Genomic DNA, 14024 nt, shown 5'->3' on the forward strand with positions numbered 1-14024 from the left:
AGCTTCCAGAAGCTCCCTGAATTTCTTGGCTATTAGACCCTTCCGTCATCTTCAAAACCAACAGGGTGATATCATCAAATTTCTCTCTCCTTTTCCTTCTATGACCTTCTATCATCACATCTTCCTCTCTCTGACTTTGCTGTCTCCCTCTTTCCCTTTAAAGAACTTTTGTGATTACATTGGATCCACCTGGGTAATACAGAATGACCTCCTTCCTCTTAAGATCCTTAACTTACATCTTCAAAGTACCTGTCATAATATAAGGAAACATATTCATAGGTTTTGGTTACTATGGATAACGCAGGCAAGGCGGGGCACTAATCTACTTACCACACGAACTGAGAATGTTGCACATAAATGTCATTTGGAGCAGAACATAATTTTAACTCTAGGAGGAGAGTACCAAAAACAATCAAACAAATAAACAAGATAACTCATGCTGAAATGTTTTATTACTTTTTATCACAAAAGAATCCCATATTCGGCCAGGCACAGTGGCTCACGCCTGTAATCCCAGCACTTTGGGAGGCCAAGGCGGGCAGATCACGAGGTCAGGAGATTGAGACCATCCTGGCTAACACGGTGAAACCCCATCTCTACTAAAAAATGCAAAATATTAGCCAGGCATGGTGACAGGTACCTGTAGTCCCAGCTACTGGGGAGGCTGAGGCAGGAGAATAGCGTGAACCCGGGAGGCAGAGCTCGCAGTGAGCCAAGATCACACCATTGCGCTCCAGCCTGGGTGACAGAGCCAGACTCCATCTCAAAAAAAAAAAAAAAGAGCTCCACACAGTTGTTGGATATACGACAGGCATTTGAAAAAAATGGAAATAATTATAAAAAGGCATAAAAGAAAATTTGAACAAAGGGAGAAATGTACTATGTTTCACTCATATCCGTGTGAAGAGACCACCCAACAGGCTTTGTGTGAGTAACAAGGCTGTTTATTTCACCTGGGTGCAGGCGGGCTGAGTCTGAAAATAGAGTCAGCGAAGGGCGATACAGGTGGACCATTTTATAGGATTTGGGTAGGTAAAGGAAAATTACAGTCAAAGGGGATTGTTTACTGGCAGGCAGGGGTGGGGGTCACAGGGTGATCAATAGGGGAGCTTTTGAGCCAGGATGAGCCAGGAAAAGGAATTTCACAAGGTAATGTCATCAGTTAAGGCAGCAATAGGCCATTTTCACTTCTTTTGTGATTCTTCAGTTACTTTAGGCCATCTGGATGTATATGTGCAGGTCACAGGGGATATGATGGCTTAGCTTGGGCTCAGAGGCCTGACATTCCTGTCTTCTTATATTAATATGAAAAATAACATAAAATAGTGTTGAAGTGTTGGGGCAACTAAAATTTTGGGGGTGGCATGGAGAGATAATGGGCGATGTTTCTCAGGGCTGCTTCAAGAGGGATTAGGGGCGGCGTGGGAAGCTAGAGTGGGAGAGATTAAGCTGAAGGAAGATTTTGTGGTAAGGGGTGATATTGTGGGGTTGTTAGAAGAAACATTTGTCATATAGAATTATTGGTGATGGCCTGGATATGGTTTTGTATGAATTGAAAAACTAAACGGAATAAGAGAAGGAGAAAAACAGGTATTAAAGGACTAAGAATTGGGAGGACTCAGGACATCTAATTAGAGAGTGCCTAGGGAGGTTCAGCATAGCCCTGCCAGCAAAGATTATTTATTTACTTTAAGAGTTAAGAGTGGTGGTTTGAGGATAGCACCAGGAGATATCAGCTGTGATGGCTTGGAGAAACAGTGTAAACTGGCAGTGTAAACAAGAGCAGGGCATTTATGAGTAGTTGAGAACAGTGAATAGGAGTATGACTAGACAGAAGATAGCAGGGATGACAAGTTTTCTGGGACACAGTCCAAGTTGTTCTGGTGTCTGGAATGAGACTGGGGCCTAATAAAAAGGAGCGTCCATACAGGAGCTCAAATGGGCTGTGCCCTGTATCATTCCGAGGACAGGCCTGAATTCTGAGAAGGGAAAGTGTTAAAAGTATTGTCCAGTCCTTTTTCAGCTGGTGGCTGAGCTTGGTGAGGTGTGTTTTTAAAAGACCATTAGTTCACTGAATACCAAGAGCCTGAAAAACTGCTTGGGTGATTTGACTAATAAAGGCCAGTCCGTTATCAGACTGTGTAGAGGTGGGAAGGCCAAACAGAGGAATTATGTCTTACAGAAGGGAATAAATGACCGTAGTGAACTTTTCAGACCCTGTGGGAAAGGCCTGTACCCATCCAATGAAAGTGTCTACCTAGACCAAGAGGTATTTTAGTTTCCTTCCTCGAGGCATGTGAGTAAAGTCAATTTGCCAGTCCTGGTGGGGTCAAATCCCCGAGCTTGATGTGCAAGGAAGGGAAGGGGCCTGAGAAATTCCTGAGGAGTAGTAGAATAGCAGATGGAACACTGAGAAGTGATTTCCTTGAGGATAGATTTCCACGATGGAAAGGAAATGAGAGGTTCTAAGAGGCAGGCTAGCGGCTTATAACCTATGTGGAAGAGGTTATGAAATGACAACAGAATAGAATGGGCCTGTGAGGTGGGAAGGAGATTTTTTCCTTGGTCTAAGAACCATTTGCCTTGTATGGGAAGAGATTGATAGGTGTAAGTTTCAGTGGGGGAGTAGGTAGGAGTGACCAAATGAGAAGGAGCAAAACTGTCATGAGGGATAGAAGTTGAAACGCTAGCTGCTTTTTTAGCTACCTAATCAGCATAAGCATTGTCCTGAGAGATGGGATCTGATGCCTTTTGATGGCTGCTGTTTTAGCTACTTTATCAGCATAAGCATTGTCCTGAGCTATGGGATCTGATATCTCTTGATGGCCTTTGCAGTGAATGACTCCAGCTTCCTTTGGAAGTAAAGCAGCTTTGAGAAGCATTTTTGTTAAAGAGGCATTAATGATAGAGGACCCTTGCATAGTGAGGAAACTTCTTTCAGCCCATATAACAGCATGGTGGTGCAGGATATGGAAGGCATATTTAGAGTCAGTATAAATATTGATGTGTAGTCCTTTTGCAAAAGTGAGGACTTAAGTTAAGGCAATGAGTTCGGCTTGCTGAGAGGTAGTGGAGAGGGGCAGAGTGCTAGGCTTGTTATGCCCAGACCCTCTGTCCCCCAAAGAAGACCACCAGAGTCCAGAGTCAAAGCCAAGCGGCAAGGATCTTTATGACAAGTTCGAACCTGGTCCCTCCATTACACAGCATACAAGAGGGCCCCGAACAATGCGAGTGCTTGCTTTTTTATAGCCCGAAAGTTACAGGGGAACAAAGGAATTCTTTCGGTTCCCGCGCTTTCAGTAAAACCTTGAACGGCTGTCTCCTTATCGGAGACCTTCCAGGTGGTGTTTGTACTGGGCTCAGGAAGTTTGAGAGATATGTGGTGGGATGGGAGGATGGGATGTGTTTGTACTGGGCTCAGGAAGTTTGAGAGATATATGGCGATATGTGGTGGGATGGGAGGATGGGATGTGTTTGTACTGGGCTTGTTTGTTTTGAGCCCGGGGCTGAGGAATGTGCCCGGCTCCTCTCAGCCTCAATGATAGGTGTGGGAGATACTCTAGCATAGCCTGCCTTTGCTGGTGAGTGGAAATTAGGCCCGGTGGAGCTGCCATCGTTAACCAAGTGTGTTCAGGGTGAGGAACAGGAAAGAAGGAAATATGGGGAAATGGGGTGAATGTCAGGTGGATCAGAGAGATACCGTCATGGGGGTCAGGTGTGGTATCAGGAATAATGTGGGAGGCCGGACTGAAGTCCAGGCCAGGAACAATGGTAATTGTGGGAGACTCAACAAAAAGTGAGTATAGCTGAAGGAGCCAGGGAGCAGAAAGTATATGCATCAGGTGGGAGGAAGAAAATAGATTTTGGAAGTTATGAAAACTGTAGAGTGAGTTGAGCATAGTTTGTGATTTTTAGGGCCTCTAAAAGTATTAAAGCAGCAGCAGCCACTGCACACAGACATGAGGGCTAGGCTAAAACAGTAAGGTCAAGTTGTTTGGACAGAAAGGCTACAGGGTGTGGTCTCGGCTCTTGTGTAAGAATTCTGACCACGCTAACTATGCCTAGGAAGGAAAGGAGCTGTTATACTGTAGAAAGGATTGGGGTTTGGGAGATTAGTCAGACACGATCAGCAGGGAGAGCACGTGTGTTTTTATGAGAATTATGCCAAGATAGGTAACAGATGAGGAAGAAATTTGGGCTTGACTGAAGTAATCGGGGCTGTCCGTGAAGCCTTGCAGCAGTACAGCCCAGGTAATTTGCTGGCCTGATGGGTGTCAGGGTCAGTCCAAGTGAAAGTGAAGAGAGGCTGGGATGAAGGGTGAAAAGGAATAGTGAAGAAAGCATGTTTGAGATCCAGAACAGGATAATGGGTTGTGGAGGGAGGTATTGAGGATAGGAGAGTATACCGGGTTGACACCACGGGGTGGATAGGCAAAATAATTTGGTTGATAAGGCACAGATCCTGAACTAGCCTGTAAGACTTGTCCGGTTTTTTGGACAGGTAAAATGGCGGAATTGTAAGGAGAGTTTATAGGTTTAAAAGGCCACGCTGTAACAGGCAAGTGGTGACAGGCTTTAATCCTTTTAAAGCGTGCTGTGGGATGGGATATCGGCAATGAGGTGGGTAACGGTGATTAGGTTTTAATGAGATGGTAAGGTGTGCGTAATCGGTTGCCAAGGAGGGAGTAGAGGTATCCCATACTTGTGGGTTAAGGTGGAGAGATAAAAGGGGAGGATGTGAAGGAGGCTTTGAACTGGGGGAAAAGGCAGCAACGAGGTGTGGCTGTAGCCCAGGAATAGCCAGGGAAGCAGATAATTTAGTTAAAATGTCTTGACCTAATAAGGGAGCTGGGCAGATGCGGATAACTAAAAAGGACTGCATTAAAGAATGTTGTCCAAGTTGGCACCAGAGTCGGGGAGTTTTAAGAGGTTTAGAAGCCTGGCCATCAATACCCCCAACAGTTATGGAGGCAAGGGAAACAGGCCTTTGAAAAGAAGGTAATGTGGAGTGGGTAGGCTCCGTATTGATTAAGAAGGGGACAGACTTACCCTCCACTGTAAGAGTTACCCAAAGCATCTATGATGGTCCAGGAGGCTTCTGAGGTGATGAGGCAGCGTCAGTCTTCAGCCACTAAGATGAGAAGATCTGGGAAGGAGTCAGTCAGAGAGTCTTGGGCCAGAGTTCCGGGGCTCTGGGAGTGGCTGCCAGGCGAGTTGGACAGTCCAGTTTCCAGTGGTGTCCTGCACAGATGGGACATGGCTTAGGAGGAATTCAGGGCTGCGGGCATTCCTTGGCCCAGTGGCCAGATTTCCGGCACTTGAAGCAAGTTCCTGGGGGAGGAGGTCCTGGAGGAACGCCTGGCCGTTGTGGTTTAGGCATTTGAAAGTTCTTGTGTGCTGGAGATGTGGCTGGGGTTTCTCTCAGAGTGGAGGCAAGGAATTGCAACTCAGAAATATGTTGCTACTTGGCTGCCTCTACTCTATTATTGTACACCTTTAAGGCGAGGTTAATTAAGTCCTGTTGTTTGAGGGCTGGAATTTAATTTTTGGAGTTTTATTTAATGTCAGGAGCTGACTGGGTGAAAAAATGCATATTTAGAATGAGATGGTCTTCTGACCCTTCAGGGTCTAGGACTGTAAAGAGTCTAAGGGTTGCTGCTTAAACGTGCTATGAAGTGGGCTGGGTTTTCCATATTTGATGAAAAAGAGCCTAAATGCTGATTTGGGAGAGGTCGGATAAGGAAAAGGCGCATTAACCTTGACTATGCCTTTGACTCCAGCACCTTTTTAAGAGGAAGTTGCTGGGCAGGTTGGGGAGGGCTAGTCACGGAACAAAACTATAAGCCGGACCGGGTGTGAGGAGAGGTGATAAAAGGATTATAGGGTTCGGGAGCGGAGTCTGAGGAAGAATTGAGACCTGACTCGACCTGGTGAGGAGCAGCCTGGGGAGGAGGGAAGAGGTCAGATGGGTCCGTAATAAAGGAAGATTGGAAAGACTTAGTGATGCTTGGGGTTGGAACTGAGGGGACAGGTGGGAGGGAAAGAAGGAAGATTAAGGATGAGCTGTATTGGAAACAGAGACTAGGGAGGGACTGATGAGTAAAAGAATGCCTGGAGGTCAGGCACCTCAGACTGTTTGCCCATTTTACGACAAGAATTATCTAGATGTTGTAGGATGGAAAAATTGAGAGTGCCATTTTCTGGCTATTTGGAACCACTGTAGAGTTTGTATTGGGGTCAAACGGTGTTGCAGAAGAAAATAAGATGCTTAGATTTTTGCTCAGGCGAGAGATGAAGAGGTTTTAAGTTCTTGAGAACACAGGCTAAGGGAGAAGAAAGAGGAATGGAGGGTTAAAGGTTGCTTATAGTGAAGGAGGCAAATCCAGAGAAAAGAGAGGGTAAAGACATGGAGAGAAGGGGTGGGGGGTGCTTGCCCCCCAGGAAAGTGGAGAAGGGGTGGGGACACGGAGAGAAGGGCTGGAAGGGTGCTTGACCCCAGAAAAGCGGTGCTTGCTGGTAAGGGTGAAGGACCAAGGCAGGTGTCCCCACGTGGTCAGACACCTCTGAAATGTGGGTGAATAATCAAGCAGGCGTCCCTGCATGATTAAACACCAAGAGAAGACTGTCTTCCCAAGTCCGTGACCAGCGCCGGAGTTTTGGGTTCAAGGATAAAATGCCTCTCCTGTCTCTACCAGAAAAGGAAAGGAACTGAGGATTAAGAGAAGGGAGAGATCGAAAGATGGCGCCAAGATTAAAAGAAGAAAGAGGTTGAGGGATAGTGCGAGAGGCTGGAGAAGAGAGTAAAAAGAGGCCGCTTACCCAATTTAAAATTGTTAAGATGTTTCTTGGGCTGGTTGGTCTGAGGACCCAAGGTGGTAGGTGGATCTTTTACACGGAGCAAAGAGCAGGAGGACAGGGGATTGATATCCCAAGGGAGGTCCCCCGATCCGAATCACTGCACCAAATTTCACTCGCGTCTGTGTAAAGAGACCACCAAACAGGCTTTGTGTGAGCAACAAGGCTGTTTATTTCACCTGGGTGCAGGTAGGCTGAGTCTGAAAAGAGAGTCAGCGATGGGAGATATGGGTGGGGCCGTTTTATAGGATTTGGATAGGTAAAGGAAATTATAGTCAAAAGGGGTTATTTTCTGGTAGGCAGGGGCGGGAGTCACAGGGTGATCAGTAGGGGAGCTTTTGAGCCAGGATGAGCCAGGAGAAGGAATTTCACAAGGTAATGTCATCAGTTAAGGCAGCAATAGGCCATTTTCACTTCTTTTGTGATTCTTTGGTTACTTCAGGCCATCTGGATGTATATGTGCAGGTCACAGGGGATATGATGGCTTAGCTTGGGCTCAGAGGCCTGACACTATGTTTATTGATGAGAATATGAATTTTAAAATGATGAAAAGTTTTCTTCAAATCACTCTGTACATTCAGTGCAGTTCCAATTATAATTCCAAAAGTAATTTTTCCTGTGGAAATTTATAAACTGATTTAAAAATTCATATGAAGAAATAATGGTCCATTCATAGTTCAGTAAGAAAATATAATAGTATGAAGAATATTTGATAAAAGAAGAACTCAGAAGCAGACTGATGCTTAAATTGAAACTTGATGTACTTGATGTGCAATAAGGGAGGAAAGAAAGATTACTAAATAAATGATGTTTATGCAATTGGCTTGAATGTGGAAAAGAAAATTTAGTATACCACATACAAATTAAACTATATAAGTTATAGAACCAATGTGAGACAAAAATTCAAAACAATTAGAAGAGATTATGGGCAGCATTGTTATACTTTTTGTAATCAATATTCCTTAACTGAGACATTAAAAGATAAAGGGAAAGTTTTATCAGTAAAATTTCAAAATTTAATATTCCTTTTCAAAATTTAATATTCTGAGAATGTATTTTCACACACATGGCAAATAATTGTGACCAAAATTTCATGAGCTTTAGGAGGCCCCTGGATTCTTTGAAAATTATGCAGAATAGCAGAATTGTGTCCACATGCATTTTTATAGAGTTTTACCAGTCTTTGAAGTGAATACATATCCTCAACATTAATGACAAGAACCACTATTCTAGGCAAATTGTTGTTAAACTACATATGCATACAAACACATACATATGCACATCCTCAACACAGCAGGAGAGAGGTGCTTAATTGATCTGTTCTCCAAATTCCAACATATCTGACACTTGGCTCTTCCATTGCTTCTTGACTTTCAGGCAGAATACATTTATAGCACTCTTCTCATGCAGAATGTGATTGGCTTCCTAAAGGTGTATCTGTATCCCAGAAGATGGAATTCCCTGGCTTTTGCACCAGATCTATGCTAAACTTGTTTTCTCTAAGAATTAAAAATGAGGATTAGGTAAACTCGATAGCTTTGGTACTGTAGCTACCTCTGTGGAAGGGTCCTTGGGAAGAAGAAATCAGGATTGTCTGGAATGAGCTTTATTCTCCAGGACTGTCAGATTTAGCAAATAAAAATACAGGAGGTCCAATTAAATTTGATTTTTTTTATGAACCTCCAATAAATGACTACTTTTTAGTATATTTTGTAAAATATTTTTGATATGATTATATTAAAAATTCATTTATCTAAAATTCAAATTCAACTAAAGTGCCATAGTGTATCTGGCAATCCTAGTGCTGTTTAGTGTGAAGGTTGTAACTATGTCCCATGTCTAAATAACTTGAGTAAGACAGAGGTAGCCATTCTATAAACCATAAACGGGATTTTATTAAAATTGCTTATTGACACAGAAAATGCCTCAATTCTGGACTCTTAGATTAAATTTATTGCAGAAGACCAAAACCTCTCATCATTCACTAAGATTCAGAAAAAAAAAAAAGTCATACTTTAGTTTACCAAGATTACAAAAAGTATTCAAATCATTTAAAACTCTAATTTAAATCAAGCTTCTAAAATACCAAGAATCATAGAGTCACATACGGTCTTTGAGAATGCTGCTTCTCCCATCTTTACCTCTTGTAGGAAAACAGCCTATTTATTGCCTGGTAAAGGTGACACCATCTTGAAGCAAAACCGCCATGAGGACCAGCATTTGACTTCTGCATACCAAGGTGTCCCTGTAGCACTGACATAAAGAAACAATGCTTATAGTATAGATAACTCCTTATAAAGATGTTTCTCTAACCTCCCAGTGGTTACAAATTTTGCAGATAAGTCTGAGGCATGACCAGTTGCACATATCTTTACTGTAGAACTTTGCTCTATAAAGGATACTTTCCAGAGAGTGGGTATGGGAATCCACTGTTTCTAGACAGGCCTGTCACTTCTCTTTGTAAATCCTTGTTAAGTGTTTCTTTCTGAGAAACTGGGTTTGTCAGCCTCTTTGGCCTCTCAGTTTCCATTGCCTTTGGGAGTAGGTTTACATATACCTGCTCACTGAGGAACATACCCCCAATCCCATATACCCACATAACCCACATATACATGCACACCATTATTACTAGCAAGTCTGATGTTTAAGTTTTATATTCCAAATACATCTTAAGTGTGCATTATGCAGAAAATTGGAGAATTAATAAGTAAAAATGAAGCTTACAAAAATCTAGTCAAAATCAAAATTTTAACCATACAATACATTTTGAGTACAATAAATTGAAGGTGTTTTCCAAATCTATGTTTCTGTGATCCATGGCATTTTAGAACATTGGCTCAAATTATGCTTCACAAGGGAATGGATTATTTTTGGCAATCTTGAGGGTCTATAGCATAATTTTGTGTTTTAGAATCACCCATGAAGTTAAACATAATAAATAATAAATAATCTGGCTCTTTTGAACTTAATTACTATAGCAGTCGGGTGTGGGTGTGTTTTCTGGGCCAATGAGAAATATACATAATATGAAGTCTTAAATCTAGTACTTTCCATTTTGCAATTCAAAGAAAAAATTTAAGGATGGGTGTTTAGTAGGCAAAATAATAACTCCTCAAAGAGTTACTATTGGGTCCTCACACTTGGAACCTATAAATATGTCATATTATATGGCAAAGGGAAATTAAAGGTACAGATGGAATTAAGGTTGATAATCAGTTAACCTTCCACGAAAGAGATTATCCTGGCATATCCAGTGAGCTCCATGTAATCACAAGGACCCTATTGTAAGAGGAAAAGAGAAGATGTGCTTAAAGATCTTATGTTTCTGGTTTTCTAGATGGATACCGTAAGTCAAGGAATGCAGATGGCTTACAGGACTTGAAAAAGAAATATTTTCCCTACTGCCTCCAAAACGAATGCAACTCTCTTGAGATATTCATTTTGGCCCAGTGAAACCGTTCTTGGACTTCTGATCTGCAGAACTGTAAGATAAGACATTTGTGTTGTTTTAAACCACTAAAAATTTTTCTGGTAATTTTTACCGCAGCAAATATGATATATAGTCCATATCACACAAAGGATTTTCAATGCTTAGGCTAAGGATTTTCAATGGTTAAGTGTCTCTCTTCAAAGATAATGTTCTGGATTGGTATATTTAATTTTTTGCCATCATTTATTTGGGCTGCTATATGTGAGTACCTTTCTAAGTGCTTTACATATTTCATTTCATTTCATTTCATTTTTTCCTCAACCAATCAGGTCAGTTATTATTATGTTCCCTTTATAGATGAAGAGACTGACCCTAAAAGAGGTGAATTAATTTGTCTACTTTGAAAAGTGAAATTGAGCTATCTGTGTCTAAAAGATCTTAAGTGTTAAATTATCCATCATCTTCATTAGTGCAAATGGCTGATATGTGATGTGCACCTATTTAAAACAAGTAAGTTTTTTTTGGAGGGAGAAGGTAAAATGTTCTTAAGAGTATGAAGATTAAGATAATAAGAGAATTTTGCATTAAGAGAAGTTTGCCTGTATAATTTATAATTTTGTAATCTGGGTAGATTTCTAAAGAGATACATTACCCATTTCCTAGTCTGCTAGTACTGAGAGATATATTTCAAATGAATTAAGAGTTGTACCCTTTCTAGCTTCATGCTAAGGTTGGCATTTTGTTATACATTTGGAAGAAGATTTCGATATTAATTCGAGTTATGACCTTAATTTGTGTTGGTTATACTTTTGGTCCTGATAAAAACATGAGTCATGAACATGACCCTGGATGTAATATTGCTAAAACAGAAATCAATGGATGATCTAAGTAATTCACAGCAACCGCTGTCATAGCGGCCTGAATAAGGCAAAACTTAATTTTCCTCAGACTTCACTAGATGATCAGGGCTTGTTGATGAAACAAAAGATGAGGAATTTGCTTTACTACTTAATTTTAGAATTGTCCAATACCATGTTTTTATTTTGTTTTATTTTATTAAAATTTATTTTGAAACAAAGAGATACCATGAATCAAATATCTTCCATTCTATTCTTTGCTGTATCTCCTACTTAAATGTAATCTCCTTGAGAAGTGGGGTATATTTCATTCTTTCTTTATTCCGAGACAAATAACATGGTGGGCCCACAATAAATGATAAATAAGTGTATTGTCATTATCAGGTGAATTGTGTGTTACTTATAACTGATATTTCCAAAAGTATTAAGATTTGGAGGAAAAATAGAAATTGACTGGAAACTAAGAAAAGCAGTTAATTTTCTCCTATAAATATGTTTTTCCTCTTTTAAAAAAGTGAATACAGCAGTATTTTAATTCTGTTTCTTGTACCACGTTGTACTATTTTGTATCTGATGGGTAATGTTCCTATCTATACCAGAGTGAATTTCAAGAAATGTTTGTCTTATCATTGTGAAGCCAAATGTTTTGTCTATTGCACAGGAATGAAAATATGGGCCAATTTGGCTGACCTTATTGAAAGGTCCTAGAGCGCAACTGGATTCATAGGCTGAAAAACTGTCAGCAGAAGCCAACTTTCTCTCATCTCTTAGCTCTGCATTCTACTGTGTTGGCCTCATTTATCCAGGATTACCAAATTATTAGCATCACAAAACCAATTTTAGGGAGAAGGGGAACCTGAATTTTAGATATTAGACCTTTTGCCATAATTGGTCTAATGTGGATCTTGTGACCTTCTTGAACCAATCCTGTGACTGAGCAGTTGCAATATTCTGATTGGCTAAGTATAAATTGTGTATTTCATACCTGGAGATGGATTCAGTTCTACTATATTAAAATAGAAAAATAGAATCAGAGTGGAATCATCATTATCACAGGAAGCGGGGTAGATGCTAGGCTGCAAAATCAACAATAATGACTAGGTCTGATTTTTCTTGACCTTGCTTTATATCCAAAGTGTGAGGAAAACAGTTAACACTTGATTATTTTGACAAATGGCACTGGGCACTCTCTTTGCCTAGTTAGGATGAGATGAATTTAGTGTCTCCTTTGAGGATTACGAAAGTGACTTGACCTTTGTAAGTGTAAAAGTAACAACACTGACATCAGCTCAAATGAAACTAGTTCTCCACAATCAGGTAAAAATTTGCTGAACAATGCCTATTCTACAAGCAGATTACAATAAAAGATGACACACAGAAGAATTAAAGTAGCTGTTAATTTTAGATTCTTGCTAGTTTTAGTTACAAGAAAGAATTTAATTAACTTCAGTTTGGGTAGACAGCAGAATAGAACATCTGCTTTCTTAATCTAGAGGGAGTTAAAATCAAAGTTTTGAGCCATTAAAATAGAAGGGTTGGGAATCCCGATTGAACTTTATAGCAGATGAACAAGTGCCAAAATATTACTTTCCTAAAGCTGCCTAGATGACTAGCTTGAGCTGTTTTGGACTGTTTTAACAGCAGAGTGGGTTTGTTATTAATCAGGTGAAACCCTAAAATCATCTTTATTTATAAGTTCTATGCTATTTAAATTTATGTAGTAAACTTCTAAGAGAGAAGATTGGAGAAAGTTAAGTTTAGTAACTTAGATGAGCAAGTATATTTACTCACTGAGGTGAACTTTTAATCAATTTCTGTTAAATGGCAATGTGATTGGGATCCAAGAAAATGAATCTCGTTTACCACTCACATTATCTTACTAATTGAAGTCAAATGAGTAAGAGTCATGCATTTATATTTGGTGCTCTGATGTGTACAGTTCTCTGGTTTGATTTCTAATCCACAAAACTCATTGATGTGGCAATATGATGCACTGAGAGCTTAGCTAGCTAACAGAAAAACAGTGCACAATGCATAAGACACTCCTCTGAAATCCAGTTCAATGAAAGATAGTGTTTAAGGCTCCCTGAATGAATTACAGCCTGGTAAGATACTGCTATAAAAGCAGCAAAACCATTAACATAGACAGTAGAGATGCTAGGCTGGAATGCTTTTATATGCCAATTTAATGTTTGCGATTATGCTGCACAGATTCAGTCCTCATAAAACCATTTCTATGGTAACAGGGAAATGTAGAAAGCCCATAACATATAACTAAGACTTGCTAAAATTCTGACTAGTCTAAAGAATATGTTATCTTCTTTTAATGCACAAATTTGAGAAATTGAAAATTACTGAATAACACATGAACTAGAAGATCTGACATCTTACAGTTAAGCCTCCTGAAAGCCTTATTTGATAGCTTATTAAATGCATCTGGTATATTTAAAAGTAAGACTAGAGAGTGAAAAAAGAGTTGAATCTGTAAAATGCTTTAGTCCAAATAAGCCTGCAGCACTTTGGTGATAGTAAGGAAATGTAGCCAATCTTCCTGCTGGAATTCACTGTTAGGATCTTTTACAGTTTCTGAATGGGATATTGTGAAGATGCAGCACAGAGATTTCAGGAACAAATAATCAGATAGAAGATAACCCACGGAAACTTTTAATAATCTGATCGCCTTGTAAATGCTTTCTTCAGAAATTAACTTTGGGGATTTTGGCATTTATTTTCTCATAACAAGGGTGAATCGATTATTGAATGGTTGAAAGCACGCAATGCATATTGATCTGTTCATGCATAGCCGCTTTCTCCCAGCAGGCACCTTGCTGCCTGCAACATATTTTTAAATAGGATTACTACTCATTAAATTACAATGACCT

Source organism: Papio anubis, chromosome 5 (assembly GCF_008728515.1).
Source record: "Papio anubis isolate 15944 chromosome 5, Panubis1.0, whole genome shotgun sequence".
Taxonomy (NCBI): domain Eukaryota; kingdom Metazoa; phylum Chordata; class Mammalia; order Primates; family Cercopithecidae; genus Papio; species Papio anubis.